This window comes from Oncorhynchus nerka, linkage group LG22, assembly GCF_034236695.1.
Source record: "Oncorhynchus nerka isolate Pitt River linkage group LG22, Oner_Uvic_2.0, whole genome shotgun sequence".
In the NCBI taxonomy this organism is placed as follows: Eukaryota; Metazoa; Chordata; class Actinopteri; order Salmoniformes; family Salmonidae; genus Oncorhynchus; species Oncorhynchus nerka.
In genome coordinates this window covers 86,825,292-86,842,711 of record NC_088417.1, presented here as the reverse complement: position 1 = coordinate 86,842,711, position 17,420 = coordinate 86,825,292, and the positions used below count along the sequence as shown (strand labels likewise).

Here is a 17,420-nt window from a genome sequence, read left to right as displayed (position 1 = left end):
CAACCACATTCATATTGAATCAATTTGGACTGTCTGACTTTGGTTTACCTATTGCCTTGCAGTGCCTGGCAGCATTGTGTTCCTGTTAGAGCCACCAGCACAAGCACCAGACGATGCTGATCCAGTGAGTACTCCATCAAAGGCATACTGTAGGCCTGGCATGTCTTGTCTACTAGCTTCAATATGAATCCGATTAAATGTGATAGGGTGAAGGCCCCAGTGCAGCAGCAACAGCACATGATGGAGACGATGATGAGGAGGAGACCATCTCTCTGGATTCCAGAAGGCATGAGGTATCATGTTAAGACTGTGAAAGTACTATTTACTCTACAATGGTGAGGAGTCCTCATCAAAATCAAAAAATCTAATTTCTTTTACAGGACCCAGATGCTATACAGTGGGAAAACCAGCCTGGCAACATAGTGCATATTAATAAAAGGACACCACATCCTGCCAAATTCCAGCTGCGCTAATTGTATTGTGTTCAGAGCTCACAAGCTATCAGAAAGTTGTATGGCAACCACCTCCGGCGCCAAATAGAACTGGCAGACATAGACATTCAGTACAAGAAGAAAAAGATGGAAAATCTTGCACTGGAGTCCGAAATAAAAAAGAGGACAATTAGGAAACTGGACCTTGAAATAAAAAAACTTGAGAGGGAGGTGAGATATGCCTTCAATGTACACTGTATGCTAACTGTAACACAAATGTATTAATCATTATTTTCTTTCCTCCCCAGCTCCAAGAAGATGACACAGCTCAAAATAAAAATTAGGTATATTCTCGTAAAGTCAAGTGAGCCATGACATATGAGCTCTTATTGTGAGCACACAGGACGGTGGCATCTTTCTAAGGTTTTTTTTATTTTCCCAGCAATCAGTACAACCAAGTCATCGTTATAAGGCATCGCCCTCTTTGCCCACCCCCAGCACCAGGTGTGGCCACTAGCCTATATGAAGGCCCAAAATTGTGTGTTCCTTTCTGCTCTGACAATGGCATGCCCATTCGTGCGAGATGTGGTGGATGAAGAAGCACTTGTGCTGAGGAGAGCCTTCAGGCGAGAAAGGGTCTTCAGGGCCGGTTGGACCCACTGGCCTTCCCTGATGACCATCTATATGAAAGATACAGGTTTTCTGCAGATGGCATCAGGTATCTATGCAGACTACTGGGTCCCAGGATTAAGCACCGCACTGCACGGAGCCATGCACTGAGTGTGGAGCAAATGGTTTGTGTGGCCTTGCGCTTTTTTGCTAGTGGAGCCTTCCTGTACTCAGTGGGGGATGCAGAACAGCTGAACAAGGCCACAATTTGCCGCACAATAAGGAGTGTGTGTCTGGCTATCAAAGCATTAGCAGATGTCTTCATCTCCTTCCCTGGCCACAGAAGACTCTGTGACATCAAAGAGGAGTTCTATAGGATTGCAGGTAAGAGGATCTACAAATTACAGGACAACTGTTAACACATAGTAGGATACTCATTACTTTGTGTGACAGGTTTCCCCAATGTCATTGGTGCAGTGGACTGCACACACATAAGGATAAAAGCCCCCGCAGGTGCCCATGAGGCCGATTTTTGTGAATAGGAAATCCTTTCACAGCGTTAATGTTCAGGTGAACATAACTTTTTGATATTGTCCATTGACGAACACTCTGCATTGCCAGTGATGTACATTGATTGGTGTAATATTCCTCATCTTATGATTTCAGATGGTCTGCAATGCTGACTGTGTGATCAGCAATGTTGTGGCAAAATGGCCTGGCTCAGTCCATGACTCCAGAATCTTTCGGGCCTCTGAAATCTATCACAAGGTAAGCCACACAACCCCTATTTATAACCATCATGGCTGTGTCAAGAATATCACTGTGTTTATGAGGTAGTAATGATGAGATTTTGTGTTGACAGGTGAATTCTCTGGTGTGTTGCTGGGAGACAGGGGGTATGGCTGCCAGCCTTTTCTCCTGACACCTTTCACAGACCCCCAGGAAGCACAGCAGGCCTACAACCATGCCCATGCCAGGACCAGGGCCAGAGTTGAAATGACCTTTGGCCTCCTGAAGGCACGCTTTCACTGCCTTCACAAATTAAGGGTCAGCCTGTTAGGGCATGTGATATTACTGTGGCTTGTGCTGTCCTCCACAATGTGGCCTGCCTGAGGAAGGAGAGGGCCCCAGAGTGCCACCAGCCATGGACTGGGACAATCCGGCAATCTTCCCTGATGACGACAGTGGTCGGCTGCTGAGGGACCAATATGTGTTGAATTATTTTAGTTAGTATGTGTGCTTTCAATTTTGGTTAAATATGTCCTGCGGTGGCAGAGGAATTTGGTTTTTTTTGGGTTCGTTTTTTGACGAATTTGGCCTCTTATGATGTTTGTGCGGTATACTGTGTGTAATACAAGGCTGCAGGGAGGCTACTGCATCCATTCATTTGTCTGTTCAGTTGATGTGTATGGATTTGTCCTGCATTTATTTTAGTGTGCAGACATGCAGGGTGTGTTATATACAGACCTTTGAATGTGTATGTATCATTTTGTATAATATGCTTGGATTCTGTGCTTTCCATCTTGTAGAGTCACTGTGACTTCAGTTTCGAAAGGAGCTGATGGTTTACCTGCTTTGTTTTGTCCTTATTCAATAAAGGAACATAATGTTACACATTGTGTTTTTATATTCATATGGAATGTGTATTTGTTTATATGACAGAGTACTAGGGCCACACTGAAGAAAAAGGATAAAGTCATAAATTTATGAGGCTGGTTCTTTCTGCAGAAAAGCTACATATTGTTTTTACAGTTTTGATACTTATGACAATGTGATACTTAATATTCTGGCACATCAGCATGTCTTTGTTTATGAAACCATACTGAAGTACAACTTCACGAAATGCCCCACATCTGTCATTTTAACAACTGTCCTCCTTTAAAACAACTGGTTACAATATTATGACTTGTGTTTTTTTCCCCTCTGTGGCCCTAATATTCTATCATTTTATATATAGCCTTATAGTCTATGGGAAACTGTAAATTATCTAATGATAGCAACATCATCTAAAAATCATTTTTTATCCAAAATCATTGAAATTAATGATCACAAACGTTTAAATAATAACAGTGGGTCTAGTTATATGTGATAACAATGTATAGTGAGCAGTGAAATAACTATTGGTTTCCATTTGTGGTGACTGCTGACTGACATTAGGGATGAGATTAAATAGATCCTGGAATTTAGCCTGGTCTGGAGCAGGCTAGCTCCACAGAATAAATCTCCATGGTAATTTATACCATAACATATCCTCCTGCCCCCTATCCATCTTTAGTGCAACCGGATTACGGATCAATTGAGCCAGGATCACCAAGATATCCTGGCTTAATCCCTTATCCTAGTTTTGTGCAACAGGCCCCAGGGTGTGACATGGGTTTATATGTTGTTTTCGTATTGGGGTTTGTATAGTTGGGATCGCGGCTGTTTAGGGGTGTGTCTAGTTATGCTTGGCTGCCTGAGGCGGTTCTCAATCAGAGTCAGGTGCTTGTCGTTGTCTCTGATTGAGAACCGTATTTAGACAGCCTCAGTTTCTTTTTTTATTTTGTGGGTGTTTGTCCCTGTCTCTGTGTTGTAGTCACCAGATAGGCTGTATTAGGTTTCTCGTTCCGTTTGTTGTTTTTGTAATTCTGAGTTATTTCATGTACCTTTTCATTCATTAAAGTCATGAGTAACCTACACGCTGCATGTCGGTCCGACTCTCTTTCTACAAACGAAGAACGCCGTTACAGTGATTATGTTAAGATTGATTGTTTTTTATAAGAGAAGTTTAATGCTAGCTACCTTGGCTCCTTGCTGCACTCACGTAACAGGTGGTCAGCCTGCCACTCAGTCTCCTCGTGGAGTGCAATGTAATCGGCCATAATTGGCGTCCAAAAATGCAGATTACCGATTGTTATGAAAACTTGAAAACCGGGCCTAATTAATCAGCCATACCGATTATTTGGTCGACCTCTAGTACAGATCCAGGATCAGCTTACCCTCTCCAATTATCTTAATTATTAGGGGGAACAACGCTAAACTGACCTTAGGTCATTCTCTTGGGGAAACTACTGCAGCAGCTTCTGCCTCTCCTCCCTTTCCCCTCATTGCGCACCACAGTTAGGGTTGCAAAATTCTGGTAACTTTCCTAAAATTCCCAGAAATCCCTGTTGGATGATTCCTGGAATCAGAGAGGAACAGCAATGCAGCTGCAAACATCAAAAGGCATGTACGTCTTATGAGAAAGGTAATTTATTATCAGTACATGTTCATTACATTGCTCATCAGACATGTTAACATCAATGACTTGGAACGTCATCCATCAACCTTACTACTTTACCAAGGTACCTGGGCTTTCTCACCCCTTCACCTTTACTTTCCAATTTTCACTCAATCACAACATAAACATACGTAGGATGATAAAAATTAATTCCCCGAAATGTGGGTTCAGATTCCAGTTCAAAATGCTAGAAGGATAGTATGTCATGATGACAGAGAGCTTTACATTAACAATAGCTGTCAGGTCACGAGCGTTTCCCTTTTATCGGGGATTATGCTGATGGGCTGGAGTCACGTTAGCCCTGTGTTAGCTACATCAGTCCAGATGTGAACAGGGGCCAACAGCTTCTCAATAACAGCTGTTTTGGTGCTTCATGGCATTCCAGGGTTCAAAGTTCACACAGTTTAACAGGATGGAGAGACAGTTGTTTTGAAGTGGTGAGTTAGAGCGGAAGAGAGGAGTGAGGCCTGGTCTGTCACATGGCCGGGGTTAACCTCCAGGCCTAACTCCCGACCCTCTTCCTCTCTCCGCCGTTTGTTGACGGGGTTGCGTGGATCATAGATCTCAAACGTGTCTTCGTCCTGCATGTTGGCATCCTTGACATTTCTGGTTTGCTCATCAAACTGGAGAACATGGGCCATCCTAAATATATAAGAAAGAAAGAAAGAAAGGTTAACGACTTATAACCAACAGACTAGACCCTGTTTCACTGAGACATTAACACACAGATCCAAAATGGTGAAAGTTGCAAACATATGGCCAGGTTTCTGACTAGACTCATATCATTCTAACTTCCCCTGCAGATATTAAAGCACAAATGTCCACAATAAAAACATCAATAATCACAACAAAAAGAGATTCCTCCATCATCAATTGAGAACAGATGCCTTCCTCATAAGTGCATGTTCAGTCACAACAGGCATCCGTGTTATCAAGATGTCATGGTGGTTAGAGATGTCATTGTATTGCTGATAAAGGAATAGGCTCCACCTTTTACACAGTGCAACAGTAATGAGTGCGCTTATCACAGAAGTGTGCTAAAGAAGAATAGCACAATGAAAATATGGGTCGAAATGTTCTGTTCTCTTATGGAGGAGGAGGAAGAGGAGCAGAAGAAGGATGGCGAGAAAGGTGAGGAGGTAGATGGTGAAGAGGAATAAGAGAAGGAAGTTGACTGATATGCATTTGGAAGCATGATTGTCTTTCCTGTTGTCCTTTGGGGACTGTCAGCAAGAAGCACCATCACAGCAGAGAAAAAGAGGGAGAACAGCTGAATCTGAAGGAGGCAGCTAGAAGCAGCACCATCACAGAGAAAAAGAGGGAGAACAGCTGAATCTGAAGGAACAGCAGCTAACATGGAATTCCACCTACATAGGACAGGTTTACAACTGACATCCGCGATGTCAGATATAGCATACTTCTAGAATTCCACATTGCTTTATCGTTTCACTGATAAGCATTCCGTTTAATGATCATTCCAAGGGTAGATCCAATATGGCCACAAGCTTTCAACTGAAATGTGTGTTCTGCTAATTCTAAGTGTATTGAAAATTCCTTCAGGATCAGAGGACTGCTGCCTCATTAGTAAATAAAGGAGATGAAAACACAGGAGGAGAGGGTTAGAGAGGAGTAGAGAAGAGAGAAGGTAATGGAAGAGGTGATTACGATTTGACTTATTAGGATCCCAATTAGCCGACACCAATGGACTGGGGTCCAACAAATAACCAAAAATACATTACAGACGAAATACTTTACAATTGACATACATTTAAAAACATTAACATGTAGCCTGTGTGCATCTATCAGTTACACATACAATGCCTTTGGAAAGAAATCTTTTTCCACATTTTGTTACGTTACAGCCTTATTCTGAAATGGATTAAAACATTTTTTTTTTAAATCAGCAATCTACAAACAATACCCCATAACGATAAAGCAAAAACAGGCTTTTAGAAATTCAGCAACAAATAAATGTTTTATATATATATATATATATATATATATATATATACATATATAGAGATTTTTTAAAGATTAAAAAAAAAAAAACGTAACTGTAACGTAACAAAATGTGGAAAAAGATTTCTTTCCAAAGGCATTGTATGTGTAACTGATAGATGCACACAGGCTACACGTTCATGTTTTTAAATGTATGTCAATTGTAAAGTATTTCGTCTGTTATGTATTTTTGGTTATTTGTTGGACCCCAGTCCATTGGTGTCGGCTAATTGGGATCCTAATAAATCAAATCGTAATCACCTCTTCCATTACCTTCTCTCTTCTCTACTCCTCTCTAACCCTCTCCTCCTGTGTAGTTATTTTATTATTCAGGGGGGTATTGCAGGTAGTTATTTTATTATTCAGGGTGGGGGTATTGCAGGTAGTTATTTTATTATTCGGGGGGTATTGCAGGTAGTTATTTTATTATTCAGGGGGGCTATTGCAGGTAGTTATTTTATTAATCAGGGGGTATTGCAGGTAGTTATTTTATTATTCAGGGGGTATTGCAGGTAGTTATTTTATTATTCGGGGTATTACAGGTAGTTATTTTATTATTCGGGGTATAGAAGGTAGTTTTATTATTCGGGGGGTATTACAGGTAGTTTTATTATTCGGGGGGTATTACAGGTAGTTATTTTATTATTCGGGGTGTATTACAGGTAGTTATTTTATTATTTGGGGGTATTGCAGGTAGTTATTTTATTATTCAGGGGGTATTGCAGGTAGTTATTTTATTATTCGGGGTATTACAGGTAGTTATTTTATTATTCGGGGGTATTACAGGTAGTTAATTTATTATTCGGGGTATTACAGGTAGTTATTTTATTATTCGGGGGGTATTGCAGGTAGTTATTTTATTATACGGGGTATAGAAGGTAGTTTTATTATTCGGGGGTATTACAGGTAGTTTTATTATTCGGGGGGTAGTGCAGGTAGTTATTTTATTATTCGGGGGTATTACAGGTAGTTATTTTATTATTCGGGGTATTACAGGTAGTTATTTTATTATTCCGGAGGGTATTACAGGTAGTTATTTTATTATTCGGGGGGGTATTACAGGTAGTTATTTTATTATTCAGGGGGGTATTACAGGTAGTTATTTGATTATGGGGAGGGGGTATTATAGGTAGTTATTTTATTGTCTCTGCCTGGCCGATTCCCCTCTTTCCACTGGGATTCTCTGCCTCTACCCTGTTACGGGGGCTGAGTCACTGGCTTACTGGGGCTCTCTCATGCCGTCCCTGGGGGGGTGCGTCACCTGGGTGGGTTGATTCACTGTTGTGGTCGGCCTGTCTGGGTTGGCGCCCCCCCCCTTGGGTTGTGCCGTGGCGGAGATCTTTGTGGGCTATACTCGGCCTTGTCTCAGGATGGTAAGTTGGTGGTTGAAGATATCCCTCTAGTGGTGTGGGGGCTGTGCTTTGGCAAAGTGGGTGGGGTTATATCCTTCCTGTTTGGCCCTGTCCGGGGTGTCCTTGGATGGGGCCACAGTGTCTCCTGACCCCTCCTGTCTCAGCCTCCAGTATTTATGCTGCATTAGTTTATGTGTCGGGGGCTAGGGTCAGTTTGTTATATCTGGAGTACTTCTCCTGTCCTATTCGGTGTCCTGTGTGAATCTAAGTGTGCGTTCTCTAATTCTCTCCTTCTCTCTTTCTTTCTCTCTCTCGGAGGACCTGAGCCCTAGGACCATGCCCCAGGACTACCTGACATGATGACTCCTTGCTGTCCCCAGTCCACCTGGCCATGCTGCTGCTCAGTTTCAACTGGCCTGGGCCCTAGGACCATGTCCCAGGACTACCTGACATGATGACTCCTTGCTGTCCCCAGTCCACCTGGCCATGCTGCTGCTCCAGTTTCAACTGTTCTGCCTTACTATTATTCAACCATGCTGGTCATTTATGAACATTTGAACATCTTGGCCACGTTCTGTTATAATCTCCACCCGGCACAGCCAGAAGAGGACTGGCCACCCCACATATGCTCTCTCTAATTCTCTCTTTCTTTCTCTCTCTCTCGGAGGACCTGAGCCCTAGGACCGTGCCCCAGGACTACCTGACATGATGACTCCTTGCTGTCCCCAGTCCACCTGACTGTGCTGCTGCTCCAGTTTCAACTGTTCTGCCTTATTATTATTCGACCATGCTGGTCATTTATGAACATTTGAACATCTTGGTCATGTTCTGTTATAATCTCTACCCGGCACAGCCAGAAGAGGACTGGCCACCCCACATAGCCTGGTTCCTCTCTAGGTTTCTTCCTAGGTTTTGGCCTTTCTAGGGAGTTTTTCCTAGCCACCGTGCTTTTACACCTGCATTGTTTGCTGTTTGGGGTTTTAGGCTGGGTTTCTGTACAGCACTTTGAGATATCAGCTGATGTACGAAGGGCTATATAAATAAATTTGATTTGATTTGATTTGATATTTCGGGGGAGGGTGTTACAGGAAGTTATTTTAATTGGGGGAGGGGAGGGGGGTATTACAGGTAGTTATTTAAGTCAATGTATTGCCATATGAGTTGTGTTCTATGCTGCCAGACACCACTGGCAGAACCCCTTTAATCAGCCACTAAGATCATATTGAAATGCTTGTCCTCCTCGTATGTGTGTGTTGGATGGAGTGTGTCTGAGTGTGCACTTGAGTTTATGTGCGAAGCTAAGTACGAGTGTATTTGTGTCAGCTGGCTTGTCTCTCTGAGCATGTGTGTATGTCTGCCTTCAATGAAGCGGTATGTGTATGTTCTGCAGTCCCCCTCCTGTGTTCATGTGAACTGGGCAGTAGTAGTAACAGCTCATCTAGGATGTCATGGCTCTATTCTGGCAGACAGGGTTAGGATTAGGCCAACCACTACCATCATTTATCTAGCAGCCTCAGTGATGACAGGCACACAGCCTCACCACTCAGACTTACTAAAGAACAGTGCGTGTCAGGCTCTGGGCTTCCACCGTTTAGAGCTCCACAGTCTGCTCATCAAACCCACTCTCTACCCAGAGTTCCACAGTCTACTCATCAAACCCACTCTCTACCCAGAGTTCCACAGTCTGCTCATCAAACCCATAAGAGGGAGGAAAGAGAGAGCGACAGAGCCAGACAGACAGAGACATGTCTGCGAGCCTCTGTATGTCTGTGTGTGTGTTATAAGAATGGTGTGTGTGTGTGTGTATGTTCTATATCTATATCTATAAAGTAGAGTTTGTAGACTCAGACACAGTTGGAATAGTTTCTAGTCCCCCGGCCCAGACTTGGGGAGTCTGACCTGTAGTAATGTTCTAGTTCATGTACCAGTTCTCTCAGAGTGGCACAGACATCTACTCTACTGGCTAGACTAGGACTACGGTTCAAATGACACCCTATTCCCTAGCTGGTGCACTACATTTGACCAGAGCCCTGCTAACTGATGTGGCTCACGCAATGGAATGTATTTTTTGTCATGTCAGTTGAGTTGATTCAACAAAGCACAGCACAGATTGATGGGTACACTTCCTGCTTTGCTCCCATGGGTAGACTTGCAATGGCTGCCATTATTGACTTGAATGGGGATGCCAGTTCTATTCATTGTATTTCTATGGTCACAGCTGATTTTCTGATGCTAACTCTGTCTGGGCAGAGAGACCAGGCTATGCAAACACACATGCACACTGCTGTCGTCATTGTCTTAAATAAATTGTTATATCTGAAGTATTGGCACGACTTCAGGTGCCAATACACACAGTCGTGTTTAAACTTCCAGCAGCCGCTCCACAAGACGCCTCTCACGCGCACATGCGGACACCTGCGGACACACAGGGACACACACAGCAGCAGCAGAGAAGAGAAACATTACATTTAAAAACAGAAAAAAAAGGCCAGAAAGGTGACTGGATGTGGGAGAAAAAAATGTATATTCCATATGAATATGATTTGTCTGACAGGAGGAGCGGTGTGAGCCAACAGACTACAGTCTGATTTGTCTGACAGAAGGAGTGGTGTGAGCCAACAGACTACAGTCTGATTTGTCTGACAGGAGGAGCGGTGTGAGCCAACAGACTACAGTCTGATTTGTCTGACAGAAGGAGTGGTGTGAGCCAACAGACTACAGTCTGATTTGTCTGACAGGAGGAGCGGTGTGAGCCAACAGACTACAGTCTGATTTGTCTGACAGAAGGAGCGGTGTGAGCCAACAGACTACAGTCTGATTTGTCTGACAGAAGGAGCGGTGTGAGCCAACAGACTACAGTCTGATTTGTCTGACAGAAGGAGTGGTGTGAGCCAACAGACTACAGTCTGATTTGTCTGACAGAAGGAGTGGTGTGAGCCAACAGACTACAGTCTGATTTGTCTGACAGAAGGAGTGGTGTGAGCCAACAGACTACAGTCTGATTTGTCTGACAGAAGGAGTGGTGTGAGCCAACAGACTACAGTCTGATTTGTCTGACAGAAGGAGTGGTGTGAGCCAACAGACTACAGTCTGATTTGTCTGACAGAAGGAGTGGTGTGAGCCAACAGACTACAGTCTGATTTGTCTGACAGAAGGAGTGGTGTGAGCCAACAGACAACAGTCTGATTTGTCTGACAGAAGGAGTGGTGTGAGCCAGCAGACTACAGTCTGATTTGTCTGACAGAAGGAGTGGTGTGAGCCAACAGACTACAGTCTGATTTGTCTGACAGAAGGAGTGGTGTGAGCCAACAGACCACAGTCTGATTTGTCTGACAGAAGGAGTGGTGTGAGCCAACAGACTACAGTCTGATTTGTTTGACAGAAGGAGTGGTGTGAGCCAACAGACTACAGTCTGATTTGTCTGACAGAAGGAGTGGTGTGAGCCAACATACTACAGTCTGATTTGTCTGACAGAAGGAGTGGTGTGAGCCAACAGACTACAGTCTGATTTGTCTGACAGAAGGAGTGGTGTGAGCCAACAGACTACAGTCTGATTTGTTTGACAGAAGGAGTGTTGTGAGCAAACAGACTAGTCTGATTTGTCTGACAGAAGGAGTGGTGTGAGCCAACAGACTACAGTCTGATTTGTCTGACAGAAGGAGTGGTGTGAGCCAACAGACTAGTCTGATTTGTCTGACAGAAGGAGTGGTGTGAGCCAACAGACTACAGTCTGATTTGTCTGACAGAAGGAGTGGTGTGAGCCAACATACTACAGCCTGATTTTTCTGACAGAAGGAGTGGTGTGAGCCAACAGACTACAGCCTGATTTGTCTGACAGAAGGAGTGGTGTGAGCCAACAGACTAGTCTGATTTGTTTGACAGAAGGAGTGGTGTGAGCCAACAGACTACAGTCTGATTTGTCTGACAGAAGGAGTGGTGTGAGCCAACAGACTACAGTCTGATTTGTCTGACAGAAGGAGTGGTGTGAGCCAACAGACTACAGTCTGATTTGTCTGACAGAAGGAGTGGTGTGAGCCAACAGACTACAGTCTGATTTGTCTGACAGAAGGAGCGGTGTGAGCCAACAGACTACAGTCTGATTTGTCTGACAGAAGGAGCGGTGTGAGCCAACAGACTACAGTCTGATTTGTCTGACAGAAGGAGCGGTGTGAGCCAACAGACTACAGTCTGATTTGTCTGACAGAAGGAGTGGTGTGAGCCAACAGACTACAGTCTGATTTGTCTGACAGAAGGAGTGGTGTGAGCCAACAGACTACAGTCTGATTTGTCTGACAGAAGGAGTGGTGTGAGCCAACAGACTACAGTCTGATTTGTCTGACAGAAGGAGTGGTGTGAGCCAACAGACTACAGTCTGATTTGTCTGACAGAAGGAGTGGTGTGAGCCAACAGACTACAGTCTGATTTGACAGAAGGAGTCCAACAGACTGACAGAAGGGAGTGGTGTGAGCCAACAGACTACAGTCTGATTTGTCTGACAGAAGGAGTGGTGTGAGCCAACAGACTACAGTCTGATTTGTCTGACAGAAGGAGTGGTGTGAGCCAACAGACTACAGTCTGATTTGTCTGACAGAAGGAGTGGTGTGAGCCAACAGACTACAGTCTGATTTGTCTGACAGAAGGAGTGGTGTGAGCCAACAGACTACAGTCTGATTTGTCTGACAGAAGGAGTGGTGTGAGCCAACAGACTACAGTCTGATTTGTCTGACAGAAGGAGTGGTGTGAGCCAACAGACTACAGTCTGATTTGTCTGACAGAAGGAGTGGTGTGAGCCAACAGACTACAGTCTGATTTGTCTGACAGAAGGAGTGGTGTGAGCCAACAGACTACAGTCTGATTTGTCTGACAGAAGGAGTGGTGTGAGCCAACAGACTACAGTCTGATTTGTCTGACAGAAGGAGCGGTGTGAGCCAACAGACTACTGATTTGTCTGACAGAAGGAGCGGTGTGAGCCAACAGACTACAGTCTGATTTGTCTGACAGAAGGAGTGGTGTGAGCCAACAACAGACTACAGTCTGATTTGTCTGACAGAAGGAGTGGTGTGAGCCAACAGACTACAGTCTGATTTGTCTGACAGAAGGAGTGGTGTGAGCCAACAGACTACAGTCTGATTTGTCTGACAGAAGGAGTGGTGTGAGCCAACAGACTACAGTCTGATTTGTCTGACAGAAGGAGCGGTGTGAGCCAACAGACTACAGTCTGATTTGTCTGACAGAAGGAGCGGTGTGAGCCAACAGACTACAGTCTGATTTGTCTGACAGAAGGAGTGGTGTGAGCCAACAGACTACAGTCTGATTTGTCTGACAGAAGGAGTGGTGTGAGCCAACAGACTACAGTCTGATTTGTCTGACAGAAGGAGTGGTGTGAGCCAACAGACTACAGTCTGATTTGTCTGACAGAAGGAGTGGTGTGAGCCAACAGACTACAGTCTGATTTGTCTGACAGAAGGAGTGGTGTGAGCCAACAGACTACAGTCCAACAGACTACAGTTGATTTGTCTGACAGAAGGAGTGGTGTGAGCCAACAGACTACAGTCTGATTTGTGGTGTGAGCCAACAGACTACAGTCTGATTTGTCTGACAGAAGGAGTGGTGTGAGCCAACAGACTACAGTCTGATTTGGTGTGAGCCAACAGAAGTCTGAGTGGTGTGAGCCAACAGACTACAGTCTGATTTGTCTGACAGAAGGAGTGGTGTGAGCCAACAGACCACAGTCTGATTTGTCTGACAGAAGGAGTGGTGTGAGCCAACAGACTACAGTCTGATTTGTTTGACAGAAGGAGTGGTGTGAGCCAACAGACTACAGTCTGATTTGTCTGACAGAAGGAGTGGTGTGAGCCAACATACTACAGTCTGATTTGTCTGACAGAAGGAGTGGTGTGAGCCAACAGACTACAGTCTGATTTGTCTGACAGAAGGAGTGGTGTGAGCCAACAGACTACAGTCTGATTTGTTTGACAGAAGGAGTGTTGTGAGCAAACAGACTAGTCTGATTTGTCTGACAGAAGGAGTGGTGTGAGCCAACAGACTACAGTCTGATTTGTCTGACAGAAGGAGTGGTGTGAGCCAACAGACTAGTCTGATTTGTCTGACAGAAGGAGTGGTGTGAGCCAACAGACTACAGTCTGATTTGTCTGACAGAAGGAGTGGTGTGAGCCAACAGACTACAGTCTGATTTGTCTGACAGAAGGAGTGGTGTGAGCCAACAGACTACAGTCTGATTTGTCTGACAGAAGGAGTGGTGTGAGCCAACAGACAACAGTCTGATTTGTCTGACAGAAGGAGTGGTGTGAGCCAGCAGACTACAGTCTGATTTGTCTGACAGAAGGAGTGGTGTGAGCCAACAGACTACAGTCTGATTTGTCTGACAGAAGGAGTGGTGTGAGCCAACAGACCACAGTCTGATTTGTCTGACAGAAGGAGTGGTGTGAGCCAACAGACTACAGTCTGATTTGTTTGACAGAAGGAGTGGTGTGAGCCAACAGACTACAGTCTGATTTGTCTGACAGAAGGAGTGGTGTGAGCCAACATACTACAGTCTGATTTGTCTGACAGAAGGAGTGGTGTGAGCCAACAGACTACAGTCTGATTTGTCTGACAGAAGGAGTGGTGTGAGCCAACAGACTACAGTCTGATTTGTTTGACAGAAGGAGTGTTGTGAGCAAACAGACTAGTCTGATTTGTCTGACAGAAGGAGTGGTGTGAGCCAACAGACTACAGTCTGATTTGTCTGACAGAAGGAGTGGTGTGAGCCAACAGACTAGTCTGATTTGTCTGACAGAAGGAGTGGTGTGAGCCAACAGACTACAGTCTGATTTGTCTGACAGAAGGAGTGGTGTGAGCCAACAGACTACAGCCTGATTTTTCTGACAGAAGGAGTGGTGTGAGCCAACAGACTACAGCCTGATTTGTCTGACAGAAGGAGTGGTGTGAGCCAACAGACTAGTCTGATTTGTTTGACAGAAGGAGTGGTGTGAGCCAACAGACTACAGTCTGATTTGTCTGACAGAAGGAGTGGTGTGAGCCAACAGACTACAGTCTGATTTGTCTGACAGAAGGAGTGGTGTGAGCCAACAGACTACAGTCTGATTTGTCTGACAGAAGGAGTGGTGTGAGCCAACAGACTACAGTCTGATTTGTCTGACAGAAGGAGCGGTGTGAGCCAACAGACTACAGTCTGATTTGTCTGACAGAAGGAGCGGTGTGAGCCAACAGACTACAGTCTGATTTGTCTGACAGAAGGAGTGGTGTGAGCCAACAGACTACAGTCTGATTTGTCTGACAGAAGGAGTGGTGTGAGCCAACAGACTACAGTCTGATTTGTCTGACAGAAGGAGTGGTGTGAGCCAACAGACAACAGTCTGATTTGTCTGACAGAAGGAGTGGTGTGAGCCAGCAGACTACAGTCTGATTTGTCTGACAGAAGGAGTGGTGTGAGCCAACAGACTACAGTCTGATTTGTCTGACAGAAGGAGTGGTGTGAGCCAACAGACCACAGTCTGATTTGTCTGACAGAAGGAGTGGTGTGAGCCAACAGACTACAGTCTGATTTGTTTGACAGAAGGAGTGGTGTGAGCCAACAGACTACAGTCTGATTTGTCTGACAGAAGGAGTGGTGTGAGCCAACATACTACAGTCTGATTTGTCTGACAGAAGGAGTGGTGTGAGCCAACAGACTACAGTCTGATTTGTCTGACAGAAGGAGTGGTGTGAGCCAACAGACTACAGTCTGATTTGTTTGACAGAAGGAGTGTTGTGAGCAAACAGACTAGTCTGATTTGTCTGACAGAAGGAGTGGTGTGAGCCAACAGACTACAGTCTGATTTGTCTGACAGAAGGAGTGGTGTGAGCCAACAGACTAGTCTGATTTGTCTGACAGAAGGAGTGGTGTGAGCCAACAGACTACAGTCTGATTTGTCTGACAGAAGGAGTGGTGTGAGCCAACAGACTACAGTCTGATTTGTCTGACAGAAGGAGTGGTGTGAGCCAACAGACTACAGTCTGATTTGTCTGACAGAAGGAGTGGTGTGAGCCAACAGACAACAGTCTGATTTGTCTGACAGAAGGAGTGGTGTGAGCCAGCAGACTACAGTCTGATTTGTCTGACAGAAGGAGTGGTGTGAGCCAACAGACTACAGTCTGATTTGTCTGACAGAAGGAGTGGTGTGAGCCAACAGACCACAGTCTGATTTGTCTGACAGAAGGAGTGGTGTGAGCCAACAGACTACAGTCTGATTTGTTTGACAGAAGGAGTGGTGTGAGCCAACAGACTACAGTCTGATTTGTCTGACAGAAGGAGTGGTGTGAGCCAACATACTACAGTCTGATTTGTCTGACAGAAGGAGTGGTGTGAGCCAACAGACTACAGTCTGATTTGTCTGACAGAAGGAGTGGTGTGAGCCAACAGACTACAGTCTGATTTGTTTGACAGAAGGAGTGTTGTGAGCAAACAGACTAGTCTGATTTGTCTGACAGAAGGAGTGGTGTGAGCCAACAGACTACAGTCTGATTTGTCTGACAGAAGGAGTGGTGTGAGCCAACAGACTAGTCTGATTTGTCTGACAGAAGGAGTGGTGTGAGCCAACAGACTACAGTCTGATTTGTCTGACAGAAGGAGTGGTGTGAGCCAACATACTACAGCCTGATTTTTCTGACAGAAGGAGTGGTGTGAGCCAACAGACTACAGTCTGATTTGTCTGACAGAAGGAGTGGTGTGAGCCAACAGACTAGTCTGATTTGTCTGACAGAAGGAGTGGTGTGAGCCAACAGACTACAGCCTGATTTGTCTGACAGAAGGAGTGGTGTGAGCCAACAGACTACAGCCTGATTTGTCTGACAGAAGGAGTGGTGTGAGCCAACAGACTACAGCCTGATTTGTCTGACAGAAGGAATGGTGTGAGCCAACAGACTACAGTCCTCAATGTGGCCTCCTCACTGTAGGGTTCGTCACATTCTATATCCTCACCCTGTTACGCTCTAAAACATTACAGAAACATCCCTATACGTCCTATACTTACAAGGCATCTATGCATCTCTGAGTTTCTTACACAGTGGCAACCCAAGGTTGTGTTGTGTTAAAACATGCATTAGGGACGACAAACTATTCAGTCCTGTAAAAGGCTTGGGTAAAGACAACACTGAAAACTTCACCGTCCTGTTTTTAGTTTTAGGTAGTAAAGAAGCAGCAGTATTAGGTCTTGCTAGTAAACAGCGTGGGTGTGGAATGAAAGCCAATAGACCTAATATGTATCTTCTGTACGGAGCAGGGACTGTGATGCAGAGCTCAGCCCCGCTGCTGACAGGGCATTATTCAACCTGCTCCTTTGTTGTCCACTATTAGTGTAGTGCTGTGCTCAGGAACAGCCTTTACAACACGGCTTAACACACACAAACACACAAACACACACACACACACACACACACACACACACACACACACACACACACACACACGAGGAAACAAAGTTCTAAATAAGAGAGAGAAAACATGCCCCTGTTAGAGCCATCTTTTCAATTGTCTGGCAGTCTGTGTTTCTCTGGGAATAAGGAAACTAAAAGCGAAGGCTGGCACCCAGGCCATACAGCTACATCTATCTAATCTATACCAGTTAGTCAGCAGTGTGTCAAGTCGTTAAGGAGCCTGTGTTGTGATGACTGGTGTGAGGGAAAAATGATGTATTCACCTTATTTATTGGCTATGTAACAATTATTTTTACTTAACGAACCATAAAATATTTCTGTCCTGCTAATGCT

At 44.7% G+C, this 17,420-nt stretch overlaps 1 long non-coding RNA gene across 2 annotated transcripts; it reads left to right on the top strand.

Annotated features, from left to right (window-relative positions):
* Window positions 1-942: 942 nt before the first annotated feature.
* On the top strand, window positions 943-2,675 carry LOC135563831 (uncharacterized). 2 transcript variants are annotated; one of them, XR_010460587.1, is made up of 4 exons: window positions 943-1,424; window positions 1,494-1,610; window positions 1,707-1,808; window positions 1,903-2,675. It is a non-coding gene; the product is annotated as an uncharacterized LOC135563831 (long non-coding RNA). The 2 variants fall into 2 exon arrangements; XR_010460586.1 differs by lacking the exon at window positions 1,494-1,610 and having other exon boundaries at window positions 964-1,424.
* The last annotated feature ends 14,745 nt before the right edge of the window (window positions 2,676-17,420 follow it).